Below are 26190 nucleotides of genomic sequence, written 5' to 3'. Positions count from 1 at the left end.
TCACCCGAGTAATGAAACTGAAGGGTTGTCATTCCACACGTGAAGTCTCTGGACACAGTCTGAGGTGAAGCATGTTGAGGTGGCAATCGTTGCGTTGGTAAATTCTTCTATTTTTAAAACCCTTCCAAAAGACTGAAAACATAGGAATACTCCTTTACACCATTTATGAAACCAACATCAGTATGATACCAAAAGCATACAGGGCTACCAAAAGAAAAAAGAAAGAAAGAAAGGAAGGAAGGAAAGAAGGAAGGAAGGAAGAAAAAGAAAACTACAGACTGTTATGTCTGATGAATATAGATGCTAAAATAGTCAACAAAATTCTAGCCAACCAGCTACAGCAGTATATCAAAAAGGTTGTTCATCATGACCAAGTGGGGTTTATCCCAGGGATGCAAGGTTGGTTTAATATACATAAATCAATCAGAATGAACCACCACATCAATAAAAGCAAGACCATAAACCATGTGACTATATCAATAGATGCAGAGAAAGCCTTCAACAAAATCCAACATACCTTTATGATCAAAACTCTATGATAAAGTATGAATAGATAGAATGTTCCTCAAAACAGTGGCGTTCATATATAGCAAACTTACCGCCAACACCATACTCAGTGGTGAAAAACAGGAATCATTTCCCCTCAGATCAGGTACTAGACAAGAGGTGCCCACTATCACCATTACTATTTAACATAGTGTTGGGAGTTCTTGCCATAGCAAGCAGGCAGGAGCAAGGAATTAAAGTGATACAGATTGGAAGAGAAGAAGTCAAACTGTTACTATTTGCAGATGACATGATACCATACATAGAAAAACCTAAGGAATTCATCAAGAAGCTTTTGGAAATTATCAAGCAATATTCTAAGGTATTAGACTACAAAATTAATATACAAAAGCTAATGGAATTCCTCTATGTAAAAACTAAGGTAGCAGAAGAAGAGATCCAGAAATTAATTCATTTTACAATAAATATCTTGGAATAAACCTAACAAAATAAGTGAAAGACTTATATACTGAAAATTATGAGTTATTATACAAGAAAATAGAAAAAACACACAAATAAGTGGAAAGATATTCCTTTTTCACCTTATACTCCTGGATGGAGCTTGAAGGAATCATATTTAGTAGGATAAGTCAGAAACAGAAGAATGAATATGGGATGATCTCACTCATAGACAGAAGTTGAAAAACAAGATCAAAAGGGAAAATGCAAAGCAGAATTTGGACTAGAGTTGGTATACTGAATCAAAGTAAAAGACTCTGGGGTGGGGGCAAGGGTTTAGATCCTGGAACATGATGACAGAGAAGTACCAAATGGGGGTTAAATTGTTATGTGGAAAGCTGAGAAATGTTACACATGTACACACCATTGTATTTTTCTGTAGACTGTAAACCACTAATCCGACAATAAAGAAATTACATATATATTTATATATAATATGTAATTGAAATGAAGTATTATATTTATAATTTATATATATGTATGGTCAGTAACTCAGACACATCCTACTTATACTGAGTGATTATGTAGTTTTATGGATCTGACAAATTCTTTATTTTTTAGATAGAAACAGAAAGTAAAAAGAGGAAGAGAAAGACCACTCTACCGAATCTTTCTTTAATGTGGTGGGGGCCATATTCAAACCCAAATCATGTGCATGGTAAAGTAACACACTAACTATTGAGACATGAGTGTAATTAGCATATGGCTGACGTCAGCCTTACAAGAATACTATGAACTTACACACACCTATGAGGGATTGTGGGTAGATAGGAAAGTTTTTAAGTGAGTCTCTGCCAGAAATGAGCTATCTGTTCCTGGGAACTCAGTTTGCTCTTGTTACCTGCTCTCCTTCCCAGGACCCACCATGCTGTGCCCCCACCCCCAGACTTGAACACCTGTAGCTGGACACTGGTAACTAGTCTCTGTTCCCGCCACATGCTGTTCCTGCTCTCAGTTCCTGCTTTCAGTTCTTTTGGTCCTGGACTTTTCTCCTTCTTCTTGGGATCCTTAAGATGTGTAGCTGAGTGCAGGTACTAGCTTGAGACTCATGGTTTTCTGCCATCATGATTAGCTGATCTTTGTTCCATTGCCTATTTTGTCTAAATAACCCACAATGTAATAAACTTCTCATTTGTTTAAACCAGACCAAAGCTGTGTAAGTTTTTATTATTTTTTAATTTTTTAATTACTATAACTATCCAAGTGAGAGTCTTTGCCAGTCACCTGATGATTATTTAAATAGCAGTATATTTAATATGTGTGCGTTGGTGGGGAGATGGTGGTAGGAGGATGTTATGGGAAGTCACTCCAAATAGTTCTTTGTCCTATCCACTCTACACTTCTGACTTAAGGGTCATTCTGAATAATGACCTTTAGAGGGTTAAAAAAAAGGGGGGAAATAGAAATTAAATTAACAATTACAATGTTTATTTTTACCCTCAACACAAGATTCCAAACCAATTAGGAAAATACATATTATATAAGAATCTAGATTTTTTACCAGGTTATCTTTAGTAATCACTATTTGCAAACAGAGCCACTAAATCTCTACATTTCAGTTCCTGAATTTTAACTATGGATGAAAGAAAATGTGTGATATAGTAAAAGCTGTTTCTCTACAAGGCTGAAGGACTATGCAGAGGACATGTATACACACATATAACACTTCAACTTAAAAAATATAACATATGGGGGCCGGGTTGTGGTGCACCTGATTAAGTGCACATGTTACCATGCACAAGGACCAAGGTTCAAGCCCCCAGACCCCACCTGCAGTGAAAGAGTACATCAGGTGTCTCATTGTATCTCTCCCTTTCCGTCTTCTCTTCCCTCTCATTTTTTTGTCCTATCAAAATAATAAATAGATAAATAAAAAATAAAATTAAATCACATATAAAGTGTGTTATGTATTTTTGTCTCATCATCGCTCTATGCAGAGTGTTGGGAAAGAAATGAAGTTCTTGAAGTTTTTTGCCAATGAAATCATGCATTTTCAAGGTTGACTGTCTGCAGACATAATTTTTATCTTCAGTTCGTTTAAGTTTTATGTTACAGAAGAGAAGCTATTTCTTGCCTGTTGCCATTGTCCAATTTCCTGCCCCTCACTGCTCAAACACTTTGAACACCTTACAGGATATCTGGATATGGTGATGAAGCATCTCAGTCACAGGCAGATGATTACACAGCCCAGCTAGTGTTCAATATGAAAAGTGATCAGGTGTTGTTACCATAAGCTTTGATGTTTGAGACTGTAGTCTAATTCTAATCTCATTTATGGAAAAATGGCTCTTAATTTTTATAATTTTACACAACTATTTTATTACTGTTGACCTAAGAATGCCCTAGTGGTGACTACAAAATAAACAGATTTTAAAACTCTTATGCTGCCTGGGAGGTGGTACAATGGCTAGAGTATTGGACTTAAAATTAGGTAGGTCCTCAATTTAACCCCAGCATTGCATATGCCAGAGTGATCTTCTGGTTAACTCTCTCTCTCTCTTTAATAAATAAATCAATGAACCTTAAAATATATATAGCACTGGTTTTAAGACAGATTCAGGAATATAACTGAAGAGGATTGAAATTGGATAGAAACTCTTTATACAATTTAATGTCCTAATACCAAGCAATTAGTCTGTAACTAAAGTATTAGTATGATATAATTATGTGTCATTTTTCATAAAATTACTATAATTTGAGCTCATAGATTGTACAATTTTTACAATATATACAACTGCATGAATATATTTTGTTTATTTACACAGTGGTTCTTTTATTATCATTCAAAATGTTTTTCTAATAGTGATCCTTAGACACTATCTGAAGACCTTAAGCTGTATGAATTAGAGTCTATGTACTATATAATCCTCTAATATATGTAAAGGAACTATGCTCATGTCTCATTTTTTACTAATGAAGAAAGTGAAATTGAAAAATACTTTAAGACTCTATAATTTGAAAGTTTCAAAGCCAGTGAATGAGCACAGGTCATTTTGTTCCTCTGACAGACTTTTTATTATATAATATTTCCTTTCATGGGAAAATATCTGTTATAGATCAGTGAATAATAAAATAAGGAACATTTACAGTGATCTAACATAATGTTACTGAGCTTCCAATGACATTTTCTTGGGACTAAAACAGCATTGTGTGATGTGTAATCTCTTTCAAATTCTAAGTCATCATGTCCTGATAACTTGTGAACAATGAGATGTCACCTAATATTATGTAGATTAATCAGTGTAGGATCCTTTGTCCAGATCCAAGTATGTGAGCAAGGAAAATACCAACTAACTTAAAAAACTAAGACAAAGTTTGTTACTTATTTAATAATGAAGTAATAAAATCACTCAGATGTCCTCCTGCCTAAGCTAGAGGTAGCATTCACCATAGGGTGACAAGGGTCCTGGGATCTTTTCATGTGTAGGGTTCATCTACACAAGGGTCCTGGGATCTTTTTATGTGAATGGTTCATCTAGGTCCTTATTGTCATCTGTGGGCTACATCTATGAGAAATGAGGAGAAAGGAAGGAAGACAAGGGGAGAAGAAGCTCCTTTTTATGATTGTTGACCCAGGAGAGGCACAGGTTAGACTTTCCCCAGGCGGCGGGGCAGTAGTGTAGTGGGTTAAGCACACATGGTGCAAAACACAAGGACTGACTTAAAGATACCAGTTTGAGCCCCTGGCTTCCCACTTGCAGGACGATTGCTTCACAGGTGGTGAAGCAGGACTGCAGGTGTCTCTTTCTCTCCCCCCTGTCTTCCTCTCCTCTCTCGATTTCTCTCTGTCCTATCCAACAACAACAGCAACAATGACAATAACAACAACAAGGGCAACAAAATGGGAAAAATTACCTCCAGGAGCAGTGAATTCATAGTGCAGGCTCCAAGCCCAGTGGACAGATGACCCCACCAATGTGTTCTGGAGCTTCGCTTCCCCAGAGCCCCACCCTACTAGGGAAAAAGAGAGGCAGACTAGAAGGATGGATTGACCAGTCAACGCCCATATTCAGCAGGGAAGCAATTACAGAAGCCACACCTTCCACCTTCTGTACCCCATAATGACCTTGGGTCCATACTAGCAGAGGGATAACGAACAGGAAAGCTATCTGGGGAGGCAATGGGATACGGAGTTCTGGTGGTGGGAACTGTGTGGAGTTGTACCCCTCTTATCCTAAGGTTTTGTTGATGTCTCCTTTTTTAAATAAATAAATTTAAAAAAAGGTTCTCCATTCCTTTGGTGAGAATTATTACATAAGTACATTAGCTACAAGGAATCTAAGAAATACAGTTACTTGAATACACCCAGATAGGTTCTAGCAACAATACTATTCTCTGAAAGGGAGAATGTTCTCCACACATTTGATCTAATTTACCCTGTGTCAACATGCCAATGTATTTGATCAGATAAAATGAACATCTTCAAGTTTCTCAAGAAATTAAAAGTTATGTCCTTTCCAAATATGTGTTTCTGTCCGATATATATATATATCCTTTACTTACTGGGGGTCGGTGCTTGCCCTGTGAATTCACTGTTCATGGTGGACTTCTTTTCCTATTTATTTATTTATTTATTTATTTATTTGCCTTCAGGGTTATTGCTGGGACTAGGTGCTTGCACTATGAATCCATTGCTCCTAGAGGCCATTTTTTTTCTTTTGTTGCCCCTGTTGTTTATCGTTGTTGTTGTTATTATTGTTGTTGTTATTGCTGTCATTGTTGTTGAATAGGGCAGAGAGCTATCAAGAGAGGAGGGAAAGATAGAGAAGGGAAGAGAAAGACAGACACCTGCAGACCTGTTTCACCACCTGTGAAACCCCCCCACACACACACATAGGTGGGAATCCGGGGCTCATACCGGGATTCTACACTTGGCGCCATGTACGCTTAAACTGCTGTGCTACCACCTGGTCTTCCATTTTTACCCTTTTTATTCACCGTTTTATTCAATAGGATAGAGGCAATTAAGAGGGGTATGAATAGAATGGGAGAGAGAAAGACATCTGCAAACCTGCTTCACCTCTTGTGAAGCATTCCTGCTGTTAGTAGAGAGCAGAGGCTCAAACAAAGTACTTTGCACAGGTCATTGTGTATAGTACTATCTGCCATTAACCAGGTGCACCACTGTCTGGGCCCCTCAGTTTTTCTTTTAATAGTGCTGATCTAGAACTATATGCCACCAAGCTAGAGAATCTGTAAGAAATGGAACAATTCCTAGAAGCATATGCCCCTCCAAAACTGAACCAAGAAGAACTACAAAATCTAAATTCACCAATCACAGACAAAGAAATTGAAACTGTTATTAAGAACCTCCCCAACAAAAAAAGTCCTGGACCAGATGGCTTTACAAACAAATACTACAAAACTTTCAGGAAACAGTTAGTACCCATACTTCTTAAGCTTTTCCATAAGATTGAAGAAACAGGAATACTCCCTTCAACCTTCTATGAAACCAAAATCACCCTGACACCAAAAGCTGATAGGGACAGACAAAAAAGGAAAACTACAGACCAATATCACTGATGAACATAGATGCCAAAATATTAAACAAGATCTTGGCCAACCAGACAGCAACATATCAAAAAGACTGTTCATCATGACCAAGTGGGATTCATCCCAGGAATGCAAGGCTGGTTCAATATCCATAAGTCAATCAATGTCATTCACCACATCAATAAAAGCAAAGCCAAAAACCACATGATTATCTCAATAGATGCAGAGAAAGCCTTTGACAAAATCCAACACCCATTCATGCTCAAAACTCTACAAAAAATGGGAATAGATGGGAAATTCCTCAAGATAGTGGAGTCTATATATAGCAAACCTACAGCCAACATCATTCTCAATGGATAGAAGCTGAAAGCATTCCCCCTCAGATCGGGGATTCGACAGAGCTGTCCACTGTCACCGTTACTCTTCAACATAGTATTGGAAGTTCTTGCCATAGCAATCAGGCAAGAGAAAGGAATCAAAGGAATGCAGATTGGAAGGGAAGAAGTCAAGCTCTCACTATTTGCAGATGATATGATAGTATACACAGAAAAACCTACAAAATCCAGCAGAAAACTACTGGAAGTTTTTAGGCAATATAGCAAGGTGTCAGGCTACAAAATCAATGTACAAAAATCAGTGGCATTTCTTTATGCAAACACTAAATCTGAAGAAGAAGACATCCAGAAATCACTCCCACTTACTGTTGCAGCAAAATCAATAAAATACCTAGGAATAAAGTTGACCAAAGAAGTGAAAGACTTGTATGCTGAAAACTATGAGTCGCTACTCAAGGAAATAGAAACAGATACCAAGAAATGGAAAGATATCCCATGCTCATGCATTGGAAGAATAAATTTCATCAAAATGAATATTCTCCCCAGAGCCATATACAAATTTGATGCAATACCCATCAAAGTTCCACCAAGCTTCTTTAAGAGAATAGAACAAACACTGCAATCATTTATCTGGAACGTGAAAACAAAAACACCTAGAATTACCAAGACTATCTTAAGGAAAAGAAACAGAAATGGAGGCATCACACTCCCAGACCTTAAACTATATTATAAAGCCATCATCATCAAAACAGCATGGCACTGGAACAAAAATAGGCACACAGACCAGTGGAACAGAATTGAAAGCCCAGAAATAAATCCCCACACCTATGGACATCTAATCTTTGATAAGGGGGACCAAAGGATTAAAAGGAAAAAGGAGGCTCTATTCAATAAATGGTGCTGGGAAAAATGGGTTGCAACATGCAGAAGAATGAAATTGAACCACTTTATCTCACCAGAAACAAAAATCAACTCCAAATGGATCAAAGACTTAGATGTCAGACCAGAAACAATCAAATACTTAGAGGAAAACATTGGTAAAACACTTTCCCACCTACACCTGAAGGACATCTTGGATGAATCAAACCCAATTGCAAGGAAGACTAAAGCAGAAACAAACCAATGGGACTACATCAAATTGAAAAGATTCTGCACATCTAAAGAAACTATTAAACAAAGAAACCCCTCACAGAATGGGAGAAGATCTTCACATGTCATACATCAGACAAGAAACTAATCACCAAAATATATAAAGAAAGAGCTCAGCAAACTTAGCACCAAAAAAAGCAAATGACCCCATCCAAAAATGGGCAGAGGATATGAACAAAACATTCCCCTCAGAGGAGATCCAAAAGGCTAACAAACATATGAAAAACTGCTCTAGGTCACTGATTGTCAGAGAAATGCAAATTAAGACAACACTAAGATACCACCTCACTCCTGTAAGAATGGCATACATCAAAAAGGACAGCAGCAACAAATGCTGGAGAGGCTGTGGGGATAGAGGAACCCTTTTACTTTGCTGGTGGGAATGTTAATTGGTACAGCCTCTGTGGAGAGCAGTCTGGAAAACTCGCAGAAAGCTAGACATGGACCTTCCATATGATTCTTCTTCTAGCGTTTGCCCTTCTTCCGTAGCCAGTCAACAGGTCAGGTTGAAAGCTTTCAGGAGCTGCTTGTTGCTGGCTTTGAAAGTGACTGGGATCCATGTGGATACAGTCGGCTAGGAAGGATCCTCAGTTTCCCCAAAGAATGGGTACTCACGGGATGCACCACGAGAAGGTCGATCCAATACATCCCAGATGCATTCCATATGATGCAGTAATTCCTCTCCTGGGCTTATACCCTAAGGACTCACTCCATAACACCCAACCAAAAAGAGGTGTGTACTCCTATGTTCATAGCAGCACAATTCATAATAGCTAAAACCTGAAAGCAACCCAGATGCCCAACACCAGATGAGTGGCTGAGAAAGCTGTGGTATATATACATAATGGAATACTATGCAGCTATCAAGAACAATGAACCCACCTTCGCTGACCCATCTTGGACAGAGCTAGAAGGAATTATGTCAAGTGAGCTAAGTCAGAAAGATAAAGATGAGTATGGGATGATCTTACTCATCAACAGAAGTTGACTAAGAAGATCAGAAAGGGAAACTAAAAGCAAGACCTGACCAAATTGTAAGTAGGGCGCCAAAGTAAAAACCCTGTGGTGAGGAGTAGACATGCAGCTTCCTGGGCCAGTTGGGGGGTGGGAGTGGGTGGGAGGGATGGGTAACAGTCTTTTGGTGGTGGGAATGGTATTTATGTACACTCCTAGTAAAATGTAGTCATATAAATCACTAGTTAATTAATATGAGGGGGAAAATTAATTGTATTTCTCGAGGTTTTTCAAAACACAAACTGAATCTTTTCAATATATAGGCTGTGTAATTGATATGCAGACTCTCTGAAAAGCCTAGACCAAGTAGATCAGAAGCAACCAATAGCACAGCTATATATACAAGATACTGGGTACTGTACAGCAAACCCTAATAAAAGGACTTTTCAAAGTTAACCCAATTACCAAATAATGTGATGATAACATTAACTATCGATTGTCTTTTTGAACTCTAAGACAGCAGGAACCTCACATCTCCATTATGTAGCCTCTACTTCCCCCAGTCCTGGAACCCTTGGATAGGGCCCACTTTCCCGTATGCCTCTCCCAATCCATATAAAATAATATTGCATCTGCTGATCACAACCTAACCAACACAACGATTGCCACCTCAACATGCTTCACTTCAGACTGTGTCCAGAGACTTCACGTGTGGAATGACAACCCTTCTGCTTCATTACTCGCGTGAGACCTTTCCTTTCATAGTATACTCAAATTTCATCTCAGGTGGTTCACTTTCTAACAAAGTCTCAAAACCTAGATATACACCAGTTTCTGTGAGAGAGAGCATATGTTCACACATATCCGTAAACTACTGCAAAATATATGCCTGAAAGCAGAAGTGCACCAGAGTTTGCAGTGATTATCCCCCTAACACATCCTCTCCACTATTCCAAGTTTTGGGTCCAGGATTGCTCAACAATTTGTTTGGCTTCGTATGTTAACTCTCTTTTCAGTCACCAGGTTCCAGATGTCATCAGGATGCTGACCAGGCTTCCCTCGACTGAAGACCCCACCAATGTGTCCTGGAGTTTCGCTTCCCCAGAGACCCACCCTACTAGGGAAAGAGAGAGGCAGACTGGGGGTATGGACTGACCAGTCAACGTCCATGTTCAGCGGGGAAGCAATTACAGAAGCAAGACCTTCTACCTTTTGCAACCCACAATGACCCTGGGTCCATGCTCCCAGAGGGATAGAGAATGGGAAAGCTATCATGGGAGGCGGTGGGAAATGGAGATTGGGTGGTGGGAACTGTGTGGAATTGTACCCCTCCTACCCTATGGTCTTGTTAATTAATCCTTTCTTAAATAAAATAATAAAATAAAATAAATAATCAAAAAGAGTGCTGATCTATGGCTATGTCATCAAAACCTATGTTTACATTAGTACATATAATAATGTGATAATAACTTATTGGTCTTCTAAAAATATTTTCCCATTTACTTTCATGTTCATTCCTCACTAATAGAGGTAATATTTATATGTGAGATTAGACGAGTCCTTTGTCTGGAAGTAGTAATTATTCTTACTAAAAACCTTCTATCCAGTGTGCAGGTGTTGACTCATCTGGCGGAGTGCACACACCATCTTTATAGGAATGCGATAAAGAATCATGTTTGGTCCCCTGGGTCTTTATGGCATTCCCATTGTAGGGTGAAAGCTTCATGCACCATAGAACAATGCTTCAAGAGTCTCTCATTCTTGCTGTTTCTCTCTTTCTCTATGTCTCCCTCTATATTTTTGTGTCTCACCTTCTATCAAAAAAAATGTCTATGCAACAGACTCATTGCTTAGAGCTTTACATGTTGTAATTGAGTTTCTTTCAAAGCTCTATGAAATGGGAATGCCATATCCACACTATCAATAAAGAATCCAGGCTGCCTAGGAAATGGCTTACACAGAATTCATGTCTAAGATGCCAAATTTAATCCCAAGAACCACATATGTCAGAGTGGTGCTATAAGTAAGTAAATTAACACATAAATAAATAAATTTTTAAAGAAAGGAGATCAGCAATCAAGAGAAACTTGAAAATGGCTAAGTTGGGATTAAAATAGGTATAGATAGATGGTGTTTATTTAATCAGATAATGAACAGGATGAATTTCAGGACACAACACACATGGCAGTGACCCAGCTACTGAATGCTACCTCGCGTTTTTTGTAAGGTACTATCTAATTTGCCATTATAATTCAAAGTAACTTCATTTTCCCTGGTGGAGTACTGAAAATTACTGTAACTTATAATTTTATGGTAATTATAGTGAGAACACACATAATTAGTGTAGCAAGATCACTGTTATATTTATTTTCCCAAATGAATCATGTCCTTGGTAGGGAAACTCTTGAAATGGAGGTTTAAAGTTTGAAGTTCTATCTATAGATTGAACGACATTTCAATGATCATCATGAATCCTTCTTTCTACCTTCCTTTTGGAACTTTCTCCCTAATTATACAAGTGAAGAAAATATCTAAGTTGAAGAGACTTGATTTGTAAAATTGTTAACTATTTCTAAGAAACTCACACTGCATTTATATGTGGTAAAAGAAATTTAGCACTCCTGAAATACTTGAACGTATTCAGCCCCCAAGTTTTGATGGCCCCTTATATTTTCACTTCTCCTCTCCTCCAGTTCTCAGTAACAATACTATATGGCACCTATTAAAATGTCTCAAGAGCTTCTTTCTCCAATGCCTCTCAATGTATTCAAAATCTCCTTGGAAACATGCTCTCCTACAGAGATAATCGCTGTTCTCTGTGCCCAGGTATTGCTTCAATCTACCTCTAGAAATACAACCTGAAAACATTTGCTGGCAGAGATGCTGCAAAGGTAACTTTAAAAAAAATATATGCCAGTGGGAACTGGAATGATGACTGGCATCTTGGAGAGATCTGGCAGTTCTGAGTAAATCGCAAGGTGTTGACCTCCTGCCACCAGAAACTGCCACTTTAAAGTTCTAAATTAAGAGAAACTCTCAGGAACCTGCACAAGAAAAAATGGATAGGAAAAGTGCAGGTGGTCTCATTTCTACTATCTGAAAGAGCAAACAACTGGAGGTCTTTCAGCAAAAGAAGGTATAAATAAGTGGGTGTCTGATGCATAGTAAGAGGAAGCAGCAGTTAGAAGCTGAAAATTATAAATTAATTTGTCAGCTTGGGTAATTCAAACACCTAGGAGGGAGGAAGAAGGAAGTTGCAGACAAAAATATGTTATGACTTCTAAATTAGAAATAAGTAATATTCTTAATATGTCATGAAATAGCCAGGAAGTAGCACCTATTATGTGTCCAGCTTTGTTCTTAGTACTATATTCTGGGAAGAGAAAGATGTGGAATTTAGGAGATTATGCGTTTTCTTTGGGGAAGTGGGAAATAGGTATAGGCAAGTTGCTTCAGCTCCATTTGACAAGTTGATGTTTTCAATGATGTCTATAGAGAAGACAGTATCTCATATGGGGTCCCCATTGCTATCTTATATATACCAGGTTTTGTAGTCTCAAAATTCACAATAATTATCCTTCTTTCTAAAAAACAAACAAACAAACAAAAACAAACAAACAAAAATGTTTCTAAACTATTTAAGAGTTGAACATGTGTGTGTGTGGTTGGGGGCAGTGACAAGGATTGAGGTTTGGGCCCCTGGTCCCCAGCTGCAGGGAGGATGTTTCATGACTGGTGAAGCAGGTCTTCAGGTGTCTTTTTCCTCTATTCCCTGCTCTCATCTTAATCTCTCTGTCTTGTCAATTAAAAACAGAAAGGGGGAGTTATTCAAGGTGTAGGCCCATCATGTCTGTCTGGGAATGTCAGGACTCCCCGATTAGGGCCCCAGCAGATGAGGTGGCCTGATAAATCCCTCTCTACATTGTTACTGGTCATCTCTATCAGGAACAGTACAATAGACCCCTTTGTGGCCCCCCCATAGGTCCTTGCCCTCAACTTGGATCAACAATGATAGAGAATGTTTCATCTTCGGAAGGCAAGATTTACAACACACTCTATGCTACACCTGAGGAAGATGGGTTGATATTGGGGCAGCTTGCAGTGTTCTTACTCATGACCACAGAATGTGAGCTCAGATCTACAGTGATGCAGAGATCACATAGCTACTATGTGAATATGGGCCCCAGACAAAATCAAATCGATGGGGTTTACAGTCAACAATATTTATACCTTTTCCCCATATTAGGGAGATACTCTCTTCCCTGATCCAGCTTTCTGGTCCTTTTTCCAGCCAGGGCATAATCTCCCCAGAAAAATAACTTGAATCCACCTGCATATCTAATTTCAGGCTCAAGAAAAGAGAAAAATAAAAAAAATAAACTAGTATAGCCACAGTCCCTTTGGAATATGCCTACTAGCTTTCTACAAAATGGAGGACCCCCCCCCCCCCCTTCAACTCTTCATCTGCACTATCCCAGCCTTTAGGTCCATGATTGCTCAACAATTGGTTTGGCTTTGTATGTTAAATGTCTTTTCAACCACAAGGTTCCAGATGCTAGCATGATGCCAAACAGACTTCCCTGGACAGACAAACCCACTAAAGTGTCCTGGAGCTCCGCTTCCCCAGAGTCCTTCCCCACTAGGGAAAGAGAGAGGCAGGCTGGGAGTATGGATCAACCTGTCAACGCCCATGTTCAGCGGGGAAGCAATTACAGAAGCCAGACCTTCTACCTTCTGCATCCCACAATGACCTTGGGTTCATACTCCCAGAGTGGTAAAGAATAGGAAAGCTAACAGGGGAGGGGATGGGATACAGAGATCTGGTGGTGGGAATTTTGTGAAGTTGTGCCCCTCTTATCCTATGGCTTAGTCAATGTTTCCTTTTTATAAATATAAAATAAAAAAAAAAAAAAAAAAAAGAAAGGGGAAGATAAAGCCTGCAAAAAAATGGCCACCAGGAGTGGTGGATACTTAATGTCAGCACCAAGCCCCAGAGATAAACCTGGTGACAATAAAATAATAATATGAATAATATGAATAAATAGTTCAGTATGTGTCCTGTATAAAATATTACTTGTAATAAAGTGCACAGCCTATATAACGTGAAGTAGTAACATTGTTTAATAATGATAATCTTTTTTATTTCATTTTATTTATGTGTTAATGACTTATAGTACATTGTTGACACATGACTATAGTTTTTCATCTCCCATATACATGTCAACAGAACAATCTCTCCCCAAACTAAGGTCCTCTTCTATTCTCAAGAAGAATTAGAAAATGATAAGGGGGAGTCGGGCTGTAGCGCAGCGGGTTAAGCGCAGGTGGCGCAAAGCACAAGGACCGGCATAAGGATCCCAGTTCGAACCCCCGCTCCCCACCTGTAGGGGAGTCGCTTCACAGGCGGTGAAGCAGGTCTGCAGGTGTCTATCTTTCTCTCCTCCTCTCTGTCTTCCCCTCCTCTCTCCATTTCTCTCTGTCCTATCCAACAATGACAACAACAATAATAGCTACAACAATAAAACAACAAGGGCAACAAAAGGGAATAAATAAATAAAATAAATTTTAAAAAAGAAAGAAAATGATAAGGATGTACAACTCTCATATTTTCTTTTATTCCAATGAGCATCAAGCTGAAAAATGTATAAGTAAATTACTGCTCACTGGTAAAATTTTAGGACATTTACTATACATAAATAAAATAAAATCCAATTGTGTCTTTGTTTTAATAAAAAATAGTTCCTCGGGGGTCGGGCGGTGGTGCAGTGGGTTAAGCGCATGTGGCGCAAAGCGCAGGGACCGGCGTAAGAATCCCGGTTCGAGCCCCGGCTCCCCACCTGCAGGGGAGTCCCTTCACGGGCGGTGAAGCAGGTCTGCAGGTGTCTATCTTTCTCTCCCCCTCTCTCTGTCTTCCCCTCCTCTCTCCATTTCTCTCTGTCCTATCCAACAACAAAGCAACGTCAACAATGGCAATAATAACCACAACAAGGCTGCAACAATTACGGCAACAAAAAGGGGGAAAAATGGCCTCCAGGAGCGGTGGATTCATGGTGCAGGCACCGAGCCCAGCAATAACCCTGGAGGGGAAAAAAAAAAAAGTTCCTCCTGAAACTAGTCATACAGAGAGTATATATTTGCAATCAACACCTTTGTATAGTACTATTAATCAAAATATACACAGAACACTTAGTGATAAGAAAACAAGCTAATAAAAATGGGCCAAACACTTTAACAGACACCTCACTAAAGAAGATATACAGGTTCAAGTTAAGCATAGAATAATGGGAGTCTGGATGTAGTGTAGCGGGTTAAGTGTACATGGCATGAAACTTGAGGACCAGCATAAGGATCCCTGGTTCGAGCCTCTGGGGCTCCCCACCTGCAGGGGGAGTTTGCTTTACAAGCTGCGAAGCAGGTCTGCAGGTTTCTATCTTTCTCTCCCCATGTCTGTCTCCCCTTCCTCCATTTCTCTCTGTCCTATCTGGCAATAATAATAACCATAACAATGATAAAAACAAAAAGGGCAACAAAAAAAGGAAAATAAAAAAATAAAATATTTAAAAAATATTTAGAAAAATATATTCCACATGTGACTAGGAAAATGTAGATTAGAACGACAATGAAGTACTACCAAATACTTATCAGAATAATCAAAAGCCAGACCATGTATAGTAGTATGGACTCTCTTTCATTGTTATTGAGAATGAAAAATAATACAGCCATTTCAGAAGACAGATTGGAAGTTTCTTACAAAAAAACAAGCATAATTTTACTATATCATACATCAGTGTGCTCCTTGTAACATATTAATATCACTGAATACTTCTGTCCACTGGAAGACCTGCACATGAAAGACGATCTATAGCAGCTTTATTCATAATTGTCAAAACCTAAAAGTAACTCAAATTCCCTTCAGTAAGTGGTGGATAAATGAATTGTTGTTCACTTATAAGATGGATTATTATTTAATGATAAAATAATAAATGCTAAAGTTATGAAAAGGCATGGAAAAACTTTGGTTACACCCTTAAGTGAAAGAAGATAATCTAGAAAGGATACACACTGTGTGATTCTAAGATGTGCTTGGGAAATAAAACTATGGAAATAATAAAATATCAGTTGTTTCTGGCTCAGAAGTCATGGGAAAAGTAGATAGGCAGAATACAGTGGCATTTTTAGGGCAGTAAAACTACTCTTTTTGCTACTGTAATGGTATTTACATGTCATTATACATTTATCTAAGCCTATAGAATGGATAACTCCAAGAGTTAATTCTAATGTTGACTGTGGACTCTGGGTGGTGATAAATTGTCATTAAATATCTATCATTTGTTAAAATGTTCAATCTGTTGGCATATTGGTAGATGGAGAGACTGTGGAGATGTGGGGAAATGGAACCTATTGGAAATTTCTGTACCGTCTTAATGTTGCTGTAAGCCTAAACTTCTCTAGAATTAATTTTATTAAAACAAATGCATACCTTTCTTGATTTTTTTTAATTTGAAAGGTAAAGTCTCTCAAATCCCCCTCTTACCCTAAAATCCCCACTTACTTAAGTAGTAAATGTATTTTGATATTTACAACAAAGCACTGAATTGGGATTTACAGTATTATGCTAAATCAGAATTCATAATCATATATTTCTTTTATTGACTGTCAACTGCTATGGAAATTGTTTCCTTGCAAACAAATTAACAATCTACAAAGCATATATGCAATAACTATTTTCATAAACTGGGCACAGAAAAATGAAAGCTGTGATTATTCAGAGAAGAGGAATCAATGAGGAAATTATATGCAAGTTCCAGTTTAAAGTTAGGAGACAGTTTTGAAACCAGAGTTTATGGAAGAAAACTAAAATTGGGCTAGTGAACCAAGTAAAGGACTCTGGAGGGGGGGTGCTTTTGGGTACCGGTACATGATAGTGGAGGAGGACCTAGACTGGGGGGGAGAACAATTTTCAGAAAACTGAGAAATTTTATGCATGTAACAACAACTGTATTTATTTTAAACCATTAATTCCCTCAATTGAAAAATAAACTATTACACTGAGAAAAAAAAAAAAACCTATGGTGAAGACATATTTGGAAAACATAAATGGAATTTCTAGATATTATTATGTAGTAGATAAAATAAAAATGCATAGGCTGTCATTAACAGCAGATTATAAATCCAATATATTAGTGAAGATATTTAAAAAGAGAAATAGAGAAAGAGGAATAAAATAATGATTGATTTAATATGGATAGATAATTACTGATTCATGAGAAAACATCAGTTTGTAAAAATGTGTGCAATTTGAAATCCAGATGAGAAAAAAGCAAAATTCAAAAAGTGGTATTTGAAGAAATAATGGGGAAAGAAATTAAACTATTTGATGTGTGATATACATTTACAATTACAAAAATGCAATAACTCCAAAGCCATTCTAGAAGCACATATCATAATAAATATACTGGAGATCAGTGATAAAGGTGAAAATCTAAATAGGAACCAGGGGATAGTAGTGTAAAATACACCTTAATTTTAGACTAAAACATGACAAGAATTATCACAGACTTCTCAGGAGATATTATGGAAGCTTGAAAACAATGGATCAACAGCCTCAGCAAAGTGAAAAGCAAAAACTTTACACTTGTGAGAATGTCATACATCAGAAAGGACAGAAATGACACATGTTGGAGAGGATGTGGAGAAAAAGAGACACTTCTTCAATGCTGGTGGGAGTGCAAAATGCTGCAACCATTATGGTAAGCAATTTGGAGACTTATTGGGACATTAGAAATGGACCTACCCTATGACCCACCAATTCTTCTCCAAGGAAGAAACAGAAATACCTATCCGAAGAGATCTGTATATACCTTTGTTCATAGCAGCACTGTTTGTAATTGCCAAAACCTGGAAACAACCCAGATATCCAAAATCAAATGAGTGGCTAAAAAAAATTGTGGTATATATACACAATGGAATATTATTCAGCTGTTAAAAATTATGAAGTTTTCATCATGAGCTCCAACAACAGTGACCAGATAGGATAGGAAACTGGGACATCAGCAGGTCGGTGAATAAGGGGTCCTAAGTGTGACACCAAGGAAGGGTCCTGTGGCTCAATCTTGAGTTAGAAAACAGAGGAAAAAGAAAAGAAATCTACTGATTGTTTCTGAAACGCACCCCTCCCACCCACCCTATAACCAGACCCCAGGGGCTGGAGAACTGCTCCTAGCAGGCTCCCCACTGTGCTTTTTTCTTTACTAAGATTCCTTGCTCAACAGGGGTGTCATTGCAATTCTTTTCCTATTTGACTTCCTTCTCTTTCTTTCTTTATCTCTCTCTCTTTCTCTCTCAGTGGCTGGAGCTGTATTTGAGTGACAAAATATCTGACCAATCAGAACCTCACCCCTGCCTGTGAACGACTACCTGGAGGTTTTTTTTGTTTGTTTGTTTGTTTTTTGTTTTTACAATAGGCTGTCTTTGCTCAGGCTGCCTGAGCTAATCCTGAGCCGGCCAAGTTGCAGACTGACTGGTGGGTTTTTTTTACTCTATTCTATTTTATTATTACTATTAAAATATGCATGTCCCTTTCCCCCCTCTTTCTTCATGTTGATCAAAATTAACTGTTATTGTTTTTTTTTCCATTGCTAGGTGACTGGGTGTCCTTCCTGGTGCTTTTCCACCTTCAGAAATGAGTTTTCTTCATCTGCTCTCCTGGGAACCTGTGACAACACAATCATACAAAAATCCTCTGATCCCCAGTTCAGCAGAGATTGTGGTGTCAGAGCCCCAAGATGACTGAGGTGGTTTGCAATGACTATCTGGTAAAGAAAATTTGTGTAAAGTGCAACATGGATGACACCATTGGGAACCCGAAGAAGCTGATGGAAATTCAAACAGGAACCCACTGGGATAAGATTGTCCTGAAGAAGTACAGCATCTTCAAGGACCACATGTCCCTGGGGGGACTATGAGATCCATGATGGCATGAATCTGGAACTCTGCTATCAGTAGAGTTCCCATGCCGTGGCTACCCTTTTCACCTCTATTGCTCCCGTGCTGCTGCTTTTAAAAACTCAGCTCTATAAAGCAATCAGAGCCTGCTTAAAAAAGAAAAAGGAAAAAAAAATGGTGGAGTGGAGATGGCCTTGGAAGACAGCATGCTCCTTCATACCAGGCTTTGCATATCGACCACTGTATTCAGGGTCCCCAGGGTGTCCCTGACTCTTCCTCTTCCTGCATGGCACAGTCTGATGGATCTCATTCTGTGCACCATCCCATCTATTCCAACTTCTCCCACAGTGTTTGCAGCTGCTGGAGGACACCAATACCCTGGAGGTGGTGGGCCTGCTCTTCTGTGAGTTGTCTGAGGGGGAGGCAGGAAGAGTACTTCCATCTGATAGAGCTTCTGAGGGCACATTACTATGACAGCTTCATGTTATACTCTGAGACTGTTAAGTAGAGTGTGTGGATGGGGATCACTCAAATGTGATTAACAGTCAGCAAGTTTAAGTGGCAGCTCTGTGAGTGTGTGAGCCCCTGCAGGTGTGTGTGTGTGTGGGGGGGTGCATTTTCTCAAGTCTCTCCCAGGCTGGGCTGGTGGAGACAGGAGCCTTCTAGCTCTGGGAAAGCTCCTCTTCTCAGGAGATGACCAGCCCATGTGTAGTGTTACAGCCAGAGAGAGGACAAGGACTAAGGGGCCAGAATGTCACTGGCCTGTCACCTTGAAACTCAACAAAACACCTTAAGCTGTGACCCATTGCACGTGGCAAAAGCTGCTCACTTTTCCTGAGCCTGGGCCAGGGCTGCACACCGGACTCAACCCCTGCAATAAATGACCCAGGCAATCAGACAGTGTGGGAGGAACTCAGAAAAATAAAAGGGACTTTCTCTCTAGACATTGCCATCCCTTGATACTATCATGGGTTATGCTTTCCCTGACTTTCCTAAGTTGATTCACAAGTCCAGACAACCACCAACCAGCTGCTGTTCATCAGCAGATGTCTGCATTAAGAAGTCAAGGGACACACATTCCATGGAATAGACTCTACAGTGAGAAAAGATATTGTGTCGTTCAGTACTCATGGATAGAACCAAAGTAAAACCAATGAAGTAAGAATGGAGGTAGCAGATAACTGCCAGGTGGCTTCACTCTCATGTGTAATATAAATAACTGAAACACAGACTTGAGAAGAAAAGAGGAAGCACTCAAATTCTCTGGAACTTTGTGTCAACTATAATGATTATTTGTGTGGGCATGGGTACATAAGTTTGGCTGTGAAACTATACCACTGGTATTTTATAAGCTTTTATTAACTCAAAATAAATATCTAAAAAGGGAAAACATTAAGCCTAATGGACAATATTTTTAAATAAACACAACTTTAGACAAAACTGGGAAGATTCACTACCATCAGGTGACTGTAAGAACCCTAAAGGATTCTATAGGCAAACAAAATTCTTCAAATAGGGAATATGACAAATAAATTAATTAATTGATAAATGCCATGTCATTAATATTAGATATAGCTGATAGAAAAGATAATTCTCCCTAGTTTTATAATATCTAAAAAATAAAATACAATTTAATTCAAAAGTAAGCTAAATGAATTGTGGGTTTAAAACACACAAAGAGAGTAGAATGACAGCATATAGGATGGTAAAGTAGACATACTTTTACAAAGTTATTACAATATATGTAAAACGGAATATTATTATTTGAAGATAAATTACAATTATGTTTGAGTAGCTACTAAATGACTCTACTAAGATTTAATAATATAAGGAAAAAATATATATAGCTAATAAGGTAACTGTGAATTAAAAAAAAAAACAAAGTATGCTCTATTTGCCAAACAGTAGAAGAAAATGAAAATAAAAACATTTGAAAAAAACTAAAAACAATGAGATAATGGTCAACTCTACTATATGAAAAAATGCATCAGATACACATTTTATAAACTCATATTCATAGGTTTCCAGATTGAATATAAACACACCTTCGGAGAAGATATAAAGTACTGAACACACACACACACACACACACACACACACACACACACACATATATATATATATAGAGAGAGAGAGAGAGAGAAAGAGAGAGGTAGAGATAGAGTAAAAGCAACCATAACACCTAAATAAAAAAAATCATAAATCTATAGTTGTCACCAGCAAAATACTGAATAACTACTAGAAAGCAGACAAGTAATCTATTAAAATAGTTCCTAATGGTTTGTTGCATGTTCCAATTTATTGAAGCCTAACTTCAACACATTTAAGTATTTCATCAATTTCTTAGTATTACCTGACACCTTTTTCTAAAATTTAAAAGTTTTTATAAGTACATTTATATTCAAGCTTCTGTAAATTTACATTTTGTGGTTAGTATATTGGAAATTGCTGACTTCTTTAGTTGGTATTTTTAATTGATAAACATAGACTTTAAGTTTAAAACTTACTGAAAGTAGACAATAACAAAATTGGGAACTTGGTCTGTAAAAGGAGTATGATAAGCTCAGAGGAAGTTAGCATAATTGGGGTATGTTCTTAATTCTAACATGTTTAATAATTTATGAATATTTAAGAAACAATAGTTGATAGTATTTCCTCTCATGTTTATATATCATAACTTTCACTGATAACTTGTTAGAGAAAAAAAAAACATATCTAATAGGTTTTTCCTTGTTACTGTTCTTTCAAATGTTTCCTCAAATTTAGATACTATAAAACTAGAGGCCTTGGAGACAGGGGATAGCTCCACTTGTAGGGTGCACACCTTGCCGCACCTGGGGTCTGAACTGGAATCCCTCAACGTACACCTCAACACTAGAAAAATCTTCACTGATGGTGGAGCAGTACTGTGGTACCATATATACATATCCCAGGAATAGTTCAAGTACAAGCATAAGGACATAGCTTGGTATATCTATATCATCTCTATCTATCTATCATCTATCTATCTATCTATCTATCTATCTATCTATCTATCTATCATCTGTCTACCCATCTATCTATCCATGATGACTTCCATGCACTGTGTTTTAAAATTCTCCTGAAATTTGATAATTTTATAAAGGAATGTTTAGTCACTAACAAAAACATTAAAAGAGAGAATTATAAAACCAAAGCTCTTGCATTTTCATTCCATTGTACTCCATGGATTAAATACATACAAAAAAATTATAGCCATCACTCAAAAATCACAATATCTTATAGAGTAATTACAGAACATCAAAAATAAGTAGTCTCAATGGTTCATGCCAGAAGACAGCTTGCTAGCTTTAATTAAAAAATAGAGCTTTATAAAAATACAGAAACTGAAGTTTGGGACTTCAATATTTTCAGTTGATTTTAAATAAATTTTAATAACAGTTTAGAAAGCTGTTGTTCTAAAGGCTCAAATATTTATAAATATATGTGATCACTTATGAAAGAGAGAAAATGCACACAAAGCTGACTTTTTAAAAAAATTTTTTATTAAGAAAGGATTAATGAACAAAAACATAAGGTAGGAGGGGTACAACTCCACACAATTCCCACCACCCAATCCCCATAACCCACCCCCTCCCATGATAGCTTTCCCATTCTCTAGCCCTCTGGGAGCATGGACCCAGGGTCGTTGAGGGCTGCAGAAGGTAGAAGGTCTGGCTTCTGTAATTGACAAAGCTGACTTTATGCTCAATAACATTACTTACTTTTAAATTTTCTTACTCTGGATATATGAATATACATATGAATATTTATGAACTCTAATAACTAAGGTTTCTTTCTGTCATTTCTCAATGTTTTTTGGATAGTCTCTGTACCTTTTCAACCACAATTTATTTCTATCACAATTGTTTCATGTAACTAAAATTTATTAAGGCAATTTATACTATGTCTTTCTTACCCAGCTCCATCTTCTTTCTGCCCTTTCTCAAGAAGCTTTGCACATTTTCCATTTTGAAAATAATCAATGCTCTTCAAGGAGATTTCAGGACTCACTGCAGCATTCATAACAATCTCAGCTTGGTCATCGTTATCACAACAAATTTATAAGATACATCCATCTGTTTGAAACAGGTCGCTCTTTGAATTAGCCAGATTTTTAAACTTGCTGGATAATTCTGTTAATTAGACAACTTTTTAGATGTCTGTGAAGTTCTGCTCCTGCTAATGGAGCTGACACACAGACACCCTTTCCTTGACCTATTGCACTGCACCCCAAACTTATTTGAATTTGAAATTAGGTGAATTAATTAGCATTGGCTATATGAAAAAATATAGATCCACAGGGGAGTTCTTACAGATCCTTTCTTCTGTTCAACAAAACACCCCTTTGAGCAGAGAGTTCTAGTTAAAAGGATAGACTTGGGAAGCAAAAACTGCTGCTTCTGATCTGGACACATATTTATCATTCAGTATAATCCCCAAGGTGGATGTAAAATGTCAACAAGTATTTTATGCACATTCCATATTTGTCAGTAACATTCTTTGTTGGCAAGAGCATTACTTTTCTTACAGAACACTCATTCAATTTGCTTGTTGTGGACTGTTTTCTCATTGATACCTAAAGAGTTTATTGGAATTAGAGGCAACCAAGGAGAAACCAAGAGTTTACAACAGAAAGGACTGTGTGGACCCAGGGAGCATAGGATGAGGGAATACTCTGGGACCAGGTGTGTGTGTGGGGAGGGGGAGGAGGCGGTGTTAGAAATGAGCAAGTAGGATTTGACAAAACAAGCCAGAACAGATGAGTGAAATAATAAAATCATCAAAGGACTAATTTCATATTAAAATGCTACATGGGAATCAAAACAAAGCCCTACTTCATCCAATGATCCACTTCTACAAGACTTAAGACAGTGTTCTAAAAACACCTCAAAGAACCAAAAAAAAAAAAAAAAAAAAGCCCTCTGAATTGTAAAAGATTTATTCCTTCATAATAGACAAAGATGGAATTCACTGCAATGACTTTGCAAGTTTAATAAACCTTGATTACAAGATCATATAAGGAACAAAACTTCACGGTAAATCTCTGAAAACCCAAAGGATAATAACTAGACTAAACCAGAAGTGCATTTAAAAATAGCAAAACATCCCATCAGGCTTGAGTACATTCAGAAATGCGATAGTTTTCTAGCATCAGAAAAATTCAAAAAATCAGTTCTTCTCTTCCATCAACCTTATAATAACCACACAATCATGTGACAAGATGCATAAAGCTCTGATAATGGGGGACAGGTATATGTTATCATGTGGATTTAAATGCTACTCCCCCTCCCCACTTGCTGGGGGGTTATTTTTTTTTCCAGAGCACTGCTCAGTTCTGGCTTAATGGTGGTGTGGGGGGTTGAACCTGGGACTTCAGAGCCTCAGGCATGAGAGTCTCTTTGCATAATCATTATGCTATCTATCCCTGCCCTGACAGAGTTTTTTGAGTGGTGAAGCAAGTAATTAAGTGTCTCTATGTCTCTCTTTCCCTTTTTACCTCTCTCATCTCTCTCAATTTCTCTTTGTCCTAGCAAATAAAGGGGGAAAATGGAAAAAAAAAAGTCTTCTGGGAGAAGTGGGTTCATCCTGGCAGCATGGAGCCTCCATGATAACCCTGATGACAAAAAAAAAAAAAAAAAAAAACACATAAAAAATGGAAACAAAAATGAAAAAAAACAACCTTTGATAACATTTAATTTAACATACAAGATATAAAAATTACAAAACATGATGTGAATTGCTTTTATGTGGGAAAAAAACTAAAAATCTCAACACAAACTTCATATTAGTAGCAACAATTTAGTTGTGCTATGCTTCCTTTGATATTTGGAATAAGCACATACTGCTTGCTACCACTGTCATTCAGCATATGAAAGGATTTGGCTAGCAAAGGAAAGCATGAAAGAACACAGGAAGAGTTGAATAGGAATATGAAGTTTATTGACATGAGAACAACTCAGTTTCAAAAGCATCCTTGACAGCATAGTTTGTAGAGCAGGGGTAGGGGAACTTTATTTTTCCAAAGATCATCCAAAATTAACAAATAAAAAATTAGCACTTAATGTTGCAATGACAAAAACTCACAGATGCACTGATTTTCAAGTTCCACCTGAGGTTTCCTTGACAGGGATAGATGAAATTATTTATTTCTCAAGCCTTGCATGGCCTGTGGGCTGAACATTTTCTACCACTGTTGTAAAGCAAGACTTAGAAAAAGTAGAATCTGATTTTATAACTGGTTAGGGTCACATAATGGTCTATACATATTTAGAACTTTCCAGGAAAAATTGTGTGTGTGTATGTGTGTGTGATTTATATAATTTATGTGAAGGAAATGTGGTCACATTCAGTATGAAAACATGTAGAATAATTTTATGTATGCACAGAGAATGAGGGAGAGAGCTGGGGAGATAGCATAATGATTATGCAAATGACTCTTTTTCCCCCTTTATTGGGGGATTAATGTTTATTTTTATAATTTTTTAATTTAATTTAATTTTATTTATTTACTTTCCCTTTTGTTGCCCTTGTTGTTTTTATTGTTGTAGTTATTATTGTTGTCGTTGTTGGATAGGACAAAGAGAAATGGAGAGAGGAGGGGGAGACAGAGAGGAGGAGAGAAAGATAGACACCTGCAGACCTGCTTCACCGCCTGTGAAGTGACTCCCCTGCAGGTGGGGAACCGGGGGCTCGAACTGGGATCCTTACTCAGGTCCTTGCGTTTCGTGCAATGTGCGCTTCACCCATTGCGCTACCGTCCAACTCCCTGGGGGATTAATGTTTTACATGCAACAGTAAATACAATAGTTTGTACATGCATAACATTCCTCAGTTTCCCACATAAGAATACAACCCCTACTAGGTCCTTTGTCATCCTTTCATGCCTGAGTCTCTGAGAACCCAGGTGCAATCCCCAGCTCCACCATAAACCAGAGCTGAGCAGTGCTCTGGTCTTTTCTTTTGTTAACCTTGTTTATTATTTTTTACTGTTGTTGTTATTGATATCGTCATTGTTAGACAGGAAAGAGAGAACTGGAGAGAGGAGGGGGAAACAGAGAGGGGAGAGAAAGACACCTGGAGACCTACTTCACTGCCTGTGAAGCAACCACCCATATTTGTGTTGCCAGTCCTTGCACTTAACCTGCTGAGCTACCACTGGACATCCTCCTACCCCTCTACCTCTGGTCTTTTCTATCTGTGCTTTTCTCTCTCTCTCTCTCTTTCTCTCTCTCTCTATCTCTCTCTCTCATTAAAATAGACTACAATGTTTTAAAAAACAGTGTGAGAA

General features: G+C 37.9%; 1 pseudogene; it reads left to right on the top strand.

Moving 5' to 3' along the window:
- Positions 1-18386: 18386 nt before the first annotated feature.
- Positions 18387-18941, top strand: LOC107522936 (ubiquitin-like protein 5; annotated as a pseudogene).
- The last annotated feature ends 7249 nt before the right edge of the window (positions 18942-26190 follow it).

This window comes from Erinaceus europaeus, chromosome 2 (assembly GCF_950295315.1).
Source record: "Erinaceus europaeus chromosome 2, mEriEur2.1, whole genome shotgun sequence".
NCBI lineage: Eukaryota > Metazoa > Chordata > Mammalia > Eulipotyphla > Erinaceidae > Erinaceus > Erinaceus europaeus.
The sequence above is the reverse complement of the archived record's forward strand: the minus strand, read 5'-3'. Positions and strand labels throughout refer to the sequence as shown.